This window comes from Galeopterus variegatus, unplaced genomic scaffold (assembly GCF_000696425.1).
Source record: "Galeopterus variegatus unplaced genomic scaffold, G_variegatus-3.0.2 Scaffold367, whole genome shotgun sequence".
NCBI classification, from domain to species: Eukaryota; Metazoa; Chordata; class Mammalia; order Dermoptera; family Cynocephalidae; genus Galeopterus; species Galeopterus variegatus.
In genome coordinates, this window is record NW_007726478.1 from 376,701 (window position 1) to 389,556 (window position 12,856).

The window sequence follows — 12,856 nt, forward strand, 5'->3', positions numbered from 1 at the left end:
CCTCCCGCGCCGCGCCCGCCGCGCCGGGTCCGGGAGCCTCGGATTCGATGCGCTTCGATCCGGATTCGTTTGTCTGAGAACAAAACCCCGATTCTGAGAAAACGAGATGGGATCAGCCGCGGGGGGGACGCCAGTGAACCCGGCGGGGAAGTGGGGCGCGGGGCCCAGGTGTTCCGGGAATGCGACAGAGACGAGGGAGACAGAGACAATGTGGGAGAGGCAGAGACGTGGGCAGCCACGAGAGCGAGGGACACCGACCGACTGTTGAACGGAGAGCGAGACCGAGAGTGACAGAGACACACCGAAGCCGAGTCACAGAAAACCTGGGGAGACGAGACAGAGAGAACGAAGGAGGGACAGAGGAAGACCAGGTCAGAGACACCGAGAGACAGAGGCCACAGAGAAAACCTGGGAGAGACAGGCGCAGTCAGAGACACAGTGATCCACGACAGACAGACCGAGACACCGCCGCTCGGGAGAAAGCCTGCAGAGATCGAGGCACAGGCAGTGACAGGGACACCGAGAGAGAATCTGCAGAGGCGGAGGCGCCCAGCAAGAGGGTCGGGGACCGGGCGACGCACGGAAAACGGCCGGACCCGGGAGCCGAGAGGCGTGTCCCCGCAGGGTCGGACCCAGACCGGGCTCCAGCCCGACGACGGCGCCCGGACAGAGAGCACGAAAGCGCGGCGCCGCCGGGGGCCCCGGACCCGGAGACAAAGCGCGCGACAGCGACGGCAACGGGAAGCGCAGCCCGCGCCCCCGAGACCGAGACGTCGGGCGGAGACACGGCGGAGAGGGCGCAGCCGAGACCGCGGGCGCGGGGTGGGAGCCGCGGGCCCGGCGCNCGCGCGGGGCCAGGGACCGGCCCCTCTTTAACGGCGCGTGGGGGATCCGGGGGCGGAGGCCCGGCCCGCGCCCTGCCCTCCCCCCGGCTGCCACGCGTCTTCACCCTCATCCTCTCGGCCCCTCAGCCCCAGCCCGTCCCCCGGGGTCCGCACGCAGCCCGAGAACGGCGGAGACCGGGCGCCCCGGAATCCGGGCAGGTGTCGGGCGCCGGGGGGCCTTGGGCCACCGCCTGCGACGGGAGGAGGCGAGCTCCTATTTGCAAGTCCAGCTTATTCGTGGCCGGGGCCACGCTGGGGGCGCTGGTCGTTTTGCAGCGTGGAGGTGGGTAAGGACGAGCGTGGGGACCGTGGCACGGCACGGGTTCAAGGCTAGAAGCCAGGTTCTCCCATTGGTCCTTCTACATTTCCTCACTCGAGCCGTAAGCAAGTCTGTCCCCGTCTGCAGTCTTCAGTTTCCTCATCTGTGAAGTAGGAATGATGACCGGTCTTCCTTAAGGATGGGTCGTGAGGATGAGTCGAAGTCGCGCTGGCAAAACACATGCCTGGCATGGCGGAGGGGCTCAGTGGCTCCGCGGAGAGATCCGCGCAAACCCCTTCTCCACGAGCCTCAGTGTGCTCGTCTGGAAATGGTAATCGTGGCCATCCCGCTCTGCGACTTTCCGAGGTCTAATGAGGGCCCGAAGCCACCGCGGGAGCTGGGAGAACAGAGCCCAGGGGCAGGGCACCCCTGCAGGCCTCTGAGCCCTCACCTGGGCCAGGGCGGAGGAAGGGAGCGCCCAGCAGATTTGGGGACAAAGGGGTCCCCTTGCCAGGAAGGGCAGAGCAACTGCTCTGGGTCTGGGGACGTCCAGCGGGCTGCCCCCTTTTTTCAGTTAAAGAAACAGAGCCTAGGGAGGAAGGGCCCTGCTCGCATCCTGCCTCCGCCCCCGCGGGCACCTCGGTCCGAGAGAGTGCTGGGGACTGCGAGGCCAAAAAGCCGCGATCTTCGAGCCGGGAAATACCGCAATTTTGCTTTGGCAGCAACGCAACCGACCGAAAGGCTGAGTCTGCGCCCCGGCCCCGAGGCCGTGGCTTCTGTTGGAGCTGGCGCTTTAGTCCTGCGAGCCGAAGCCCGGGGACCCCCGCGCCGACCACCCTTGTCTTGCTCACCCCGCGGAATGAGGAGCGGAGTCTGCAGACTTGCCGTGCAAGCTCAGGCAAGTCATTTCGCCTTTCTGAGCCTCAGTTTCTCCATATGTAAAATGGAAAAGATCGGCCCACAGAAGGGGTTCTGCCGTTTCTGGGCGATTCCATAGACGAATATTGGTGAGGAGAGAGGAAAGAGACCCAGAGAGCCATAGTCACGGTCCCCCACCCCAAGCCGCTGAGAAACACCACCCTCTGCCTTAGCTGGAGGCGGGGGCTACTCTGCCTCTGAACAGCTTCCCGTCAGCGAGGAGCCCTCAGAAAGTGGAAAGTAAAAGCGTCACCATCTCTGCAGGGGAGTGGAGGGGAACCAAGGGGGAGGCGTGGGCTGGGGCGCCCAGTGGGCTACTCTATGCAGAGCCCACCTGGGGTCTCCTGGACATTGTTGGGAGGACCCAGGCAGTGTGAGCACAAGTCTGGGCTGGGGGCCCAGGTGGGGTGGTGGACTGAGCTCTGAGCCAGCTTTTCCCTTCTCTCTTCATCTCGACCCCCCTCTTCCCCAGGGGTTCTATATCACAGGTTGGGCTCCGTTGCACCCCCCCCCCCACCGCAGCCCTAGGTTCCAGCCCAACATGAGGGGAATCACCACCCATCACCCACCTACCCAGGGAGGCAAACATAGACCTGGCCCTGCCACAGAAGCTGGACTGACAGATGGACATGGAGACAGACATGCGGATACACACCGAGACTCAGACATCCACAGAGACGACACAGACACGCAGGCAGGGAGACCCAGAGACCCAAAGACAGGTCCAGAGACCCATGGACACACTCACAGACTGCTAGGCTCGGACCAACACACCCCCGTAAACACCCAGCCACCAATAGGCAGCGGGGCATCCGCAGACCCCCATAGGGCCCTTCGCCATGGGCCTAGCTCCTCCCGTCAGCTGCCCAGGGAAGAAGAGGGGGTAGCATGGTGGGAGAGCAGGTCTGGGGAGACCCTGGCCCCTTCCCTGCCCAGAGCAGTGAGCACCAGTCACTCAGCAGAGCAGGCAGTGGCCGGCCCAGGCCTCAGGGAGGCACTGAGGAGGGAGGCTGGCCATTAGAGGCCTGGGCCCAGGCCCTCACTTACGGAGCGGAAGGAGAGCTCTCACGCCGGATGAGGGTGGACAGTGGGCACCGGGGGTCCAGGGGCAGGCTCCGGTGGCCCAGGTGGGGCAGTGGCGACCGTGGGCACACAGGAACTCCTTCACACTACAGCGGGCGGCAGGCGGACAGCAGGCTGGCCCTGTCCGTCCGTCCTCCTCCTCCTCCCCGCCCTTTGGGGGGGGCCACCGGAGGCCCAATTGGTCTCTGCCCCCACGTGACTCCGCAGGCCTCTCTCCTTCTTTGTTGGTGTTTCTCTTCATTTAGGTCTATTTTTTTTTTTCTTCTCCTAAAAGAAAAAAAATACCCCTATCTATCTGGGGGCCGCGGGTGGGGGCGGAGGCCAAGGCACTCTGGAGGCCTTGGCCAGCTGGCTGTTCCAGGCCGCTGTGGGAGCCCAGAGGCAGGGACCCCACGTAGGCGGGTAGGCAGCCCCGCTTGTTAGCGACTGGGTGGGAGTGGGACCAGATTTATGGGCTGCTCCCCCACCCGGCCTGCAGCCTGGCCTCTCTCCCCTTGAATGGCTACCTCCCTGGGGCCTGGCCCTGCGTGGTCCATCTTGGCCCAGACATGGGAGTGGAGTCAGGATAGGCTGGTGCAGAGGCAGGGGCACGGACTACTTGACCAGGTGGCCTGCTGTTGTGGACTTGTCTTTTTTACTCTTCCATAAGGTAAGGAAAGAAAGGAAGGGGATGGGGGGAACAGAAGGTGAGCAGGTGAGCTGGCTGAACATTTCATGGATGCATTCAACATCGGCTTCTTTGAATGTCACCATCTACTGTGGGCTGCTGATATTCCCAGTCGATAGCTGGAAAAACTGAGGCTGGGCTGAGACTGTCTCTGGGGCCAAGTAGTTGGCTACAGCAGTCCCAGTTTGGACCAAGTGGGTAGCTAGGCCAGGATAGGGCAAGGTAGATGGAAGTGGGTTTTATTTAGAAGGCCAGGCCTTCCCAAGCAGCCTGGGATATGTCCCTGATCAATCCCTAGGCCCAGACAGGTCCCGAATGATCCTGGTCCTGCAGGACCCAGGTTGCTGTGCCCTGTGCCCCTCCCACACATATGTGCTCTTTGGTGCCTTCCTTGGTTCGTCTCACGTGTACTGATTGCTCCCTAGGTGTCATGCACTGTTCCTGGCACTGGGGATTCCACACGATGACAAGGGAAGAGGATTTACCTCCGAGTCATTCATCCTGGGGATGGAGTGGGGCACAGGGGGATGATGGGGCAATCATTATTGAGAATCACCACCCAATACACACACACATATCTGTTCATTTGAGGAAATAGACAAATCATGTAAAACACTCACTTATCTAGCTTGGGATGAGAGGGATTTTTCTGGATAACTGAAGCCAATTATACAGGTATTTAAAAACTAGTGTGTTTTTTCCTCATTATGCCACTTAATTTTTTTGTGAACATACAACACTATTTTACTGACAATCATAACTGATTCTACTGATCAAATATATTCTAATTGTACCTACAACATAACATACAGCTTATTCCCCAAAGTACACAATTCTCTTTCACCTATAGAAATTCTTACAAGATTCACTTCTCTTGCATATGGCTGAACCTAACTAGTCTCCCCATTTTATTTTATTTTATTTCATTATTCTTATTTTAGTGTCCCCATTTTTTTTTTCCCCCGTATCCGGCAACGGATCGCAACCCTCAGTGTTGCGCCCGTACCGGACCGGGACCAGCAACGGGATCGCAACCCTCGGTGTCGCGCCCACACCTCGCTCAGCCAGTGAGTGGGAACCGGTCTGTATGTGGGATCCGAACCCTCAGCGGGAGTGCCGCCGCGCTTCCCAAGCGGCACACTGTAGCAGTGCGCCACCGGGCCAGCCCTAGTGTCCCCATTTTAATGCAACAGTTTTGTTTCTGGATGGTCTGTATGTGGGATCCGAACGTATCCGGCAACGGATCGCAACCCTCAGTGTTGCGCCCGTACCGGACCGGGACCAGCAACGGGATCGCAACCCTCGGTGTCGCGCCCACACCTCGCTCAGCCAGTGAGTGGGAACCGGTCTGTATGTGGGATCCGAACCCTCAGCGGGAGTGCCGCCGCGCTTCCCAAGCGGCACACTGTAGCAGTGCGCCACCGGGCCAGCCCTAGTGTCCCCATTTTAATGCAACAGTTTTGTTTCTGGATGAATACCACTCATCCTCTGAATTTAATAAAGGAATGTCCTAGCAAATACCGTGTCACCAATGTGTCACATACCTTTAGCAACAACAGAATCATGTTTCTTTGCACCTCTTTTGATGGGAGACTTTGTGGAATTAGGTCCACTTTTCCTGCCTTCTGAAACAGAACAAACAGGGTCTTTTAACACTGGCCTGGCTTTACCATCGTCTTCTGGTGAGTCCTTGAGCCCTGAGGAGAATTGCTCGCAAAGACTCTGGATTAAATCCCAGTATTGCCACTTTCTAGCTGTGTGACCTAGGACCAGTCACTTCCCCTCTCTGGGCCTTACGTCTTCTCTGCAAAATGGGGATGGAATGAGACAATACATGTAACATACTCAGTGGCTACCTGCTATGTCATGTGTGCTCAATAAATGTTAGCAAAACACAAACAAACTGAAGGACTGGCTGGCCTGCCCTTAGGGGCCCTTTCTATGTTGAGTCTGAGATTGCAACATCAACATGAACATTGTTTGCCCTTCTGTGATAGAATGACTCACCCCAGCCTGGGGAACCCTCAAGAAAAGGCGTGATTTATCTCCGGAGCCTCAGCAGCCAGCACAGAGCAAACGTCAGTGAGTGTTTGTTGAATGACTGCTTGTCCCTGCACCCGCTTCCTGTAGGCATAGAGCTCTGCTGCCTGCTCCTCCTGTCCTGTCTCCTTCTCTGTAGGTGTCAGCTGTCACTTGTCACCACGTAGGCTGGGTGCTCCTCATCCCCTAATCAACCCTGGACTTGTTAACCAATACCCCCTTCCTTGGTGCTGCCCCTCTCCCACCTTCACCCGTACTGGATACTCCATGGGGGTGGGGTTGGGCCAGGGGTCACCAGCCTGCTGGGAATGGTGAGGCCCTAACTCAAAAGTGCTCCCTATGTGCCAGGCCCCCTACTACTTCACACCTGCAGTCAGTCTCAAACCCTATCCACCATCCTGAGAAGTAGGTAGCATTTTCACTTCACCTGCAAGTGTAGCATTTGAAAGATAAGGAAACTCAGGGCTCAGAGAGATAGGCGTCTTCCCAAAGTCACAAAGCAAAGGTATGATGGGACCAGCATTCAAATCCAGGCAGTGGGTGTCCAGGGCCTGGGCTTGTAGGCACAGACTCCTGTCTACTCTGCCAGAGCCCCTGGGTGGCCTATTTGTCCTTTCCTTCAAGCTCCAGCCCAGGTGGTCCCAGGCTGTGAGACCCACCCGGAGGGGAAGGAGAAGGGGTGTAGGCCTGACTCAGGCTTCTCCCTCTTTCCCTCCCCAGGCAAACAAAGCCCAGGGTCTCTCTCCTAAGTGGGGACTTTCCCAAAGTGGCAGGCCTATTTCCTGGAGGTGGGATAAGGAACAAACAAACCAGAGACCCAGAAACTGAAATGGAGAGGAGAGGGACAGAATCATTGGACTATAGTTGGGGTACAGTGTAAAAGACAGCAGGAAGAAGAGAGACGCTACAGAGAGACAGAGGCAGAAAATGAGAAAGGACTATAGTTGGGGTACAGTGTAAAAGACAGCAGGAAGAAGAGAGACGCTACAGAGAGACAAGAGGCAGAAAATGAGAAAAGAGGCAGAAAATGAGAAAAGAGAGAGAAAAGGGAGATCCATTGATAGCAAAACGGACCCAGAGATGGGTGGGGGCGGAGGGGCATGGATGAGAGAGAAATCCAGAGAGAGAGAAGGAATGAGAGAGAGAAGGGATGAAAGAGAAATTCAGAGAGAGAGGGAGAGAGAGACTGAGGCAGAGAACAAGAAGCGAGAGGGGCAGGGGCCCAGAAAGCTGGAGGCAGAGGAGTGTGGATGTGAAGACCCCGTGCAGGGCAGCAGAGGGGGCGGGCCTGCTGGCAGCAGCAGAGGCTGTTTCCGCTGCACCCCTTATCAGCCTGCTGCCAGATGTTCAGATCCGATGCCAATGTCAGAGAAGTCCATAGTGCTGGGTCAAGGCCGTGGCCAGCGGGAGCCTCAGCTGCAGTGTGGGGAGGGGGGCTGGGGCTGCAATAGACCTGCTCACTCATTCTTCCCCCTCCCCCTAGTGGCTCTCCGGGCTGGACCACCTGGTGGTGGGAGAGACCAGGTGCCTTCTGGGGCCACTTCTCTAGTCTGAGAGCAGGGACTTGTGGAGGTAGAATGGGGCTCCTGGCAACATATGGACATGTACATCTTCGCACACCCCCACATTTGAGGAAGCACATGGACACATGTATGCAGACACACACTTGCACATATGAGTGCACAATGACACATTGGGACAACTCACAGAGTCCAGTGCAGAGCTGCCCACTATGGCACCCCTCAGCCTGCCGGAGCCCCTGCTCTCCATGATCAGCTTAGTGCCCCCCTCAACCCCCTCACCTGAGCCAGGACTGCAGCCAGAGCTGGAGAATCAAGGTAAGAGCCTTTTTGTAACTGGCGCGGTTCCTAAGGCCCACCCTGTTCTTCTGTGAAGGGGACACTTTCAGAATCTGCACACCCTCAAGGGCTGGGCCAAGGGGACCTTCTAGAACATGAGGCCTGGTGGAGCCTCAGGAGGAGATGCAGGAGCTGGTGTCTCGCAGGGCTGGGCTCCAGCCTTGGGCCCAGCCTCTCTCCACCATGCTCCTGGAGCGTGCAGCGCAGCTGGGGCCCCCTGCCTGGGGTTGCTTATCTCATGGTGCACACGCTTGGCCCTCAAAGGGTGACCCAGCCTTGCTCCCCACATTCCTCTTCAGCCACGCAGCCAGTGGGCCCCCCACAGCCCTGAGACAGGGCCTGTGCTTGGGGGGTGGTCAGAAGCCACCACTCAGAGCCTTCCCCTGCTCTTTTGGCCCCAGCCCTCTGCAGACACTTCTGGTATCTCTTTGCTTGTCTCTCTGCTGTTGTCTCTGAACATCTGCTCTTGTCTCTGTCACGATGAATCACTATTTTTGCCTCAGTCTCCCTTTCAGAATGTCCCAGTTTGTTTCTCTCTGCTACTTTCAGCCTCTTAGTCTGTTTCTCTTTGCTCTCTCTGGGGTCCTTGAGTGGGACCACATCTGGAGACACCTCTGCTTTCTTTCTGGCTCACAGTGACCAGCCTCAATGGGAATGTATACGAGAACTAAGTATGTATATGAGGAGACAAAAGGCCTGGGAAAGTGGAGGCCTCCGACCCATAATGTGAGAACTAGGGCAGCCCGAGCAGCAGAAATTCAGGCCCCCTCTCACCCACCTGCTAGGAATCAGCACAGATAATGGGCACTGGTTAGGGCCTAGAGCTGGTGGTGGTCTCACCATGAAGTAGAGAAGACTGGGGGGTAGGGGGAGGAAGCTGGGGCTGGAGGTCTTCTGGCCTGAGGGCCTCCTTCCTGTTTGTAGGGAAGTGACTACCTCAGAAAGCTGCTCAGGGGAGAGGAGGGAGGCCATGGTGACTTCCGGGAAGCTGGCCAAGAGCCTGAGGCCACCCTCCCTGTGCCCACATGGGGCCCTCCGGTCCTGGCTTAAAATAGTGCAGTTCCTCAGCTGTGCTGCTGCTGGGCCCAGCCCAGACCTCGTAGGGCTACTGGCTGCTGCTTGTGCCGTCAGCAAGGGGCTAGGGTAGAAGGATCCACTCAACTACCCAACTCTCCCCAGACTGTGGCTGGAGGCAGTGTGTCTTGGCAATACGGATGGGGTTGGAAGCTGCAGAGAAAACACAGGTTTCTGAGTCGGAAGGGCTGGATTCAAGTTGCAGCCCCAACACCATCAACTGTGAGACTTTGGGCTGTTCCATGTTGCCTCCCTGAGCCTCCATTTCCACTAAGGTAAAATAGCATGAGTGCCTGGCTTTCAGCCTAAATGAGACCACATATGTAGACAGACTCCTCAGAACCTTGCCAGGCATAGAGGAGATATTCAAAAAATGGCTGGCTGTGCCTTGAACTCCTCACCCTGGGGAAGTGCCTCCTTAAAGTGTTCTTTGGTCCCTACACGGCTCCCAGGACTGAGCGTTGAGCAGGGAAGGTCTGTGGAGAGGGAGCTTGCAGGCAGGGCAAGGATGGGGATGTGGTCTCCATGGTGAGACTTGTTGCCAAGGGAACAAGACTCCAAGAGCCCAGGGTCTGGCAGATGGGCACATTTGCCACAGGATCTGAGAGAGGCTGATCATCACTGTGGACCTAAAACTGATGGGCAGCCAGGCCAAGGCCAGACCAAGCCATAGAGGTGGCTCCTGGCTCTGCTGGGTTGCTGCTGTTGGGGTATAGGGGTGGCAGTTCCTGGTACATAGCTTTCTTTTACATATTGACTTTAGCCAGCCAGTCAATCTTCCTTAAACTCCTGAGACACAGACACTATCATCTCCATTTATCTGACAGGGGAAGTGAAGACCAGAGAGATATCTCTCTGCGTCCAGGTCACATACAATTGGTAAGGGGAAGAGCTGGAATTAGAACTCAGGTAGTAAGACCTGTGGTTGATGTGCCTGCTGTCCCACAGGCTGCCTGAGGGAGGTGATCCCTAGGAAGGGTTCTATGTAGCCAGACCCAACCTCATCCCAATACCCTCCCCTACCATCATTTCTGGGGACTTCTGGCTTCAGACTCTGACATAACCCAGAGCAGCCAACATCCCCTATTTCTTCAATTACACAGAGATGACCTTACCTCCAAGGGTTTGCATAAGGATAAGGATCTCGGCACAGATTCCTGCCTAATAGTAGGCACTCAATCAATGCCAGTGTATATTCATTCCAGAAGTCTCACTAGTTACGTAATCTCAGGCGAATTACTTACTCTCTCTGGGCCTCTGTTTTCTTATCTGTAAAATGGGATCATTATAGCAGCAACCTCTTTGGGTTGCTCTGGGGAATCAGTATTCTAATACACATAAAATGCTTAGTACAGTGCTTTCCTTTCTATATGTTAATTACTTTATTATTCTTTACTTCTAGATTATTGCCTGGCACTACAGAAAACCAAAAGCTCAGTGTAACTTAAAGTAACAATTTATAAATTTAGAGCAGTGTCCTAAATTTTATTCATAGACTACTGTCCAGAATCTTAATAGGAGGAAAAAATGTTCAATGCTCAAATACTTTTGGTAGAACATGGGATAAACAAATTAAATTTTCTTCTCAGAGCCTTTAATATGCCAATGAAAGTTGGGAATCAATGAGAAGACACAGGGCTGTATCTCCCAAATTTTTGGCAAAAGAATTCCTACTTCTTTTTCCCACCTCATGGGATGTCTATGAGCGCACTTCAAAAAGTTCATGGAAAGATTTGCATTATCTTTATTTTTGTTGTTAAATGGTCTTTTATTATTTTCCTGTGTTTTTCTTAACTAGCTGGGCATTCTACTACATCACTGTTGACCTCATCTATGATGTCATGAGGCTGGCGGCCATCAGCATTGTTGCCCACAGTCTGGGCAGTCCCAAGGATCTCTTTAATTGTTCCAGAGAGTTCTCTATCCAAAGATCTGTGCCACATTCTTCAGACAATGTTGATGATCTCATCAAAAGTATTTCTACTGTGTTTAATGTTCTTCTGTTTCTTTCTGAATTCTTGGCGGTTCCTTAACAGCTTTGATGATCAAGAGGCGGAAGGTATTACCTCAATCTGGGCTTGTTTGTTCTGAATGGTCAGTTTCACTGTACTCCTCAGACCTTTCCAGTCACTGGTTGCCTTGGTGATGTCATCACCGAGCTTTTTTGGAAAAAGAACCAGGGGGCTGATCTTGGGGGCCAGGGCAGATGTGGCAGCAACTTTGCCACCACTGCACCTCAGGTACATGACTTTGATCTTATTGGGCTGAAAGCTGAAAAGTGCATTATTTCAGTTCTGTTTTACTATGACCTTTTGGAGTAACTTTGCATGTTCTGAGAAATACAGATTTAGTGCCTGCAGCATTCTGCGTGTTTGGGACAGCACTGCTTTTCAGCTCAATTTGGTCGGGTCTGTTCTTCCATCTCTTGCAGAATTAATCCTTTATTAGTTTAATGGAGTTCTGTTTTTCTTAATAGCAAAAGGTTCAACCAAAGGCCATTACTGAGGTTTGTTACAAACTCCAGACATTCATACTCAGCACTACTGAATTGCTAAGGCTGAGCGGGGAGGAATCCTGTTGTAACTTTGGTATCAGATAGACCTCGATTCAAAAGCCAATTCTGCCACTTACTCGTGTCATCTTAGGCAAATGGCTTAACTTCCTCGAGCCTCAATTTGCTTGCAACTAAAATGGGGCTGAGAACTATACCTTGCGGGGTTGTTATGAGGATTACATGAGACAACACAGGTGAAGCACCAACCACAGTGCCTGGCACTCACTAGGTGAACAGCCAATGTGTTTCTCCTCCTCCTTGCACCTCGTAGACAAGGAAGACAGTCAATTAATTTGTTCTGCAGTATTTCCTTTGTTCTAACACCATCTCTTTCAAACCTCAAGGGCTTTCTGGTCCCTTGTGATGGAGGCTGAGGTATGGGAAGGCAGCTGGGCTTTCCTCATTTCACACAAGAGGATTTAATCGACTGCTCAGACTCTCCTCAGCCTTTGTCTTCCTAGACTGAGGAGCCTTCATCATTCCCATCTGTCTTCACACAACCCTCAACCTAAACTCTGCCACCTACTGAATGTATGAGCAGGATTACAGGACAGTTGGGAATTTGATTGGACAGATCTATCTGGGTTCAAGTCCTGACTCTGACACTTCCTATGTGACTTTTGCCATGTCCCTTGACCTCTCAGTGCCTCCATTTTCTCACCTCTAGAAAAGCTATTAAAGGACCTCATCTACTTTCTGAAAGACAGGTATTAATTTGCCTGCTAGACCTAGCAGGCCACCCAGCAGCACACTGCTGTCCCTGAGATGCAGCTTTCCTGAGACGTAGGAGATGCTTTTCTTTCCCCAAACTCCTGACTATGGCATTCAAGGCCTCAACTGCTTCTCAGCCTCAACCCTTGCTAATCCCTCCCGTTTGCCACCATTCCTGCTGTGGCAGTCCCTTGTTAGAACTGAATACTCCATATCTTTCTCATCACACATGGGCCTTTGAATATCCTGTTGATTCCTCTACCTGGTCTGTCCTCCTCTTTGCCTGGTGACTTTCTTCAAGGGCCACCTTCAACAACACTCGTCTGTGAAGCCCTTCCTGACTATCCTGAGTAGAACAAGCCACTCCTCTGGGCCTTTACAACCCCACTCACATCCCTAATTACAACCCTCATCCCACTGTACTGCAAAGGTCTGTGCCTCTCCCACTACTCAGTTCCTCTACTTGTGCCAATTTCTGGCTGGGTGAACTTGGGTGAGTCCCTTCGTCTCTCTCAACCTTAGTTTCTTCATTTACAAAACAGAGGTAATAATCCTTGAAGATCAAGGAGGTCCAGGTTTGTGAAAAGTCCCAAGACAGTGCCTGGCACACAGAGCAGGCTCTTCAATGAGTGCTGGTTCATTGATTCAAGCAGTCCTGAGAGACCACCCTCTGCCAGCCCGTCAGCAATAGGAATTGGGGTGGTTGTCTGCTATATGCAAGAGCAACAGGTCTGAAGGCATAAGCCAGCTCCTCATGATGACCCATCGTCCCCCCCCAGAACCCCAAACAAGCTTCACAGACAGATG

General features: G+C 54.3%; 1 protein-coding gene across 1 annotated transcript in view; it reads right to left on the reverse strand.

The window, feature by feature from the left end:
* The window catches only part of NR5A1 (nuclear receptor subfamily 5, group A, member 1), a 24,425-nt gene extending 21,130 nt beyond the window's left edge, over positions 1 to 3,295 (reverse strand). The window contains exon 1 of the mRNA XM_008568018.1: positions 3,109 to 3,295. The gene's annotated coding sequence lies outside the window, so the exon portion shown is untranslated. The remainder of the gene's footprint in view (positions 1 to 3,108) is intronic.
* Positions 3,296 to 12,856: the final 9,561 nt, after the last annotated feature.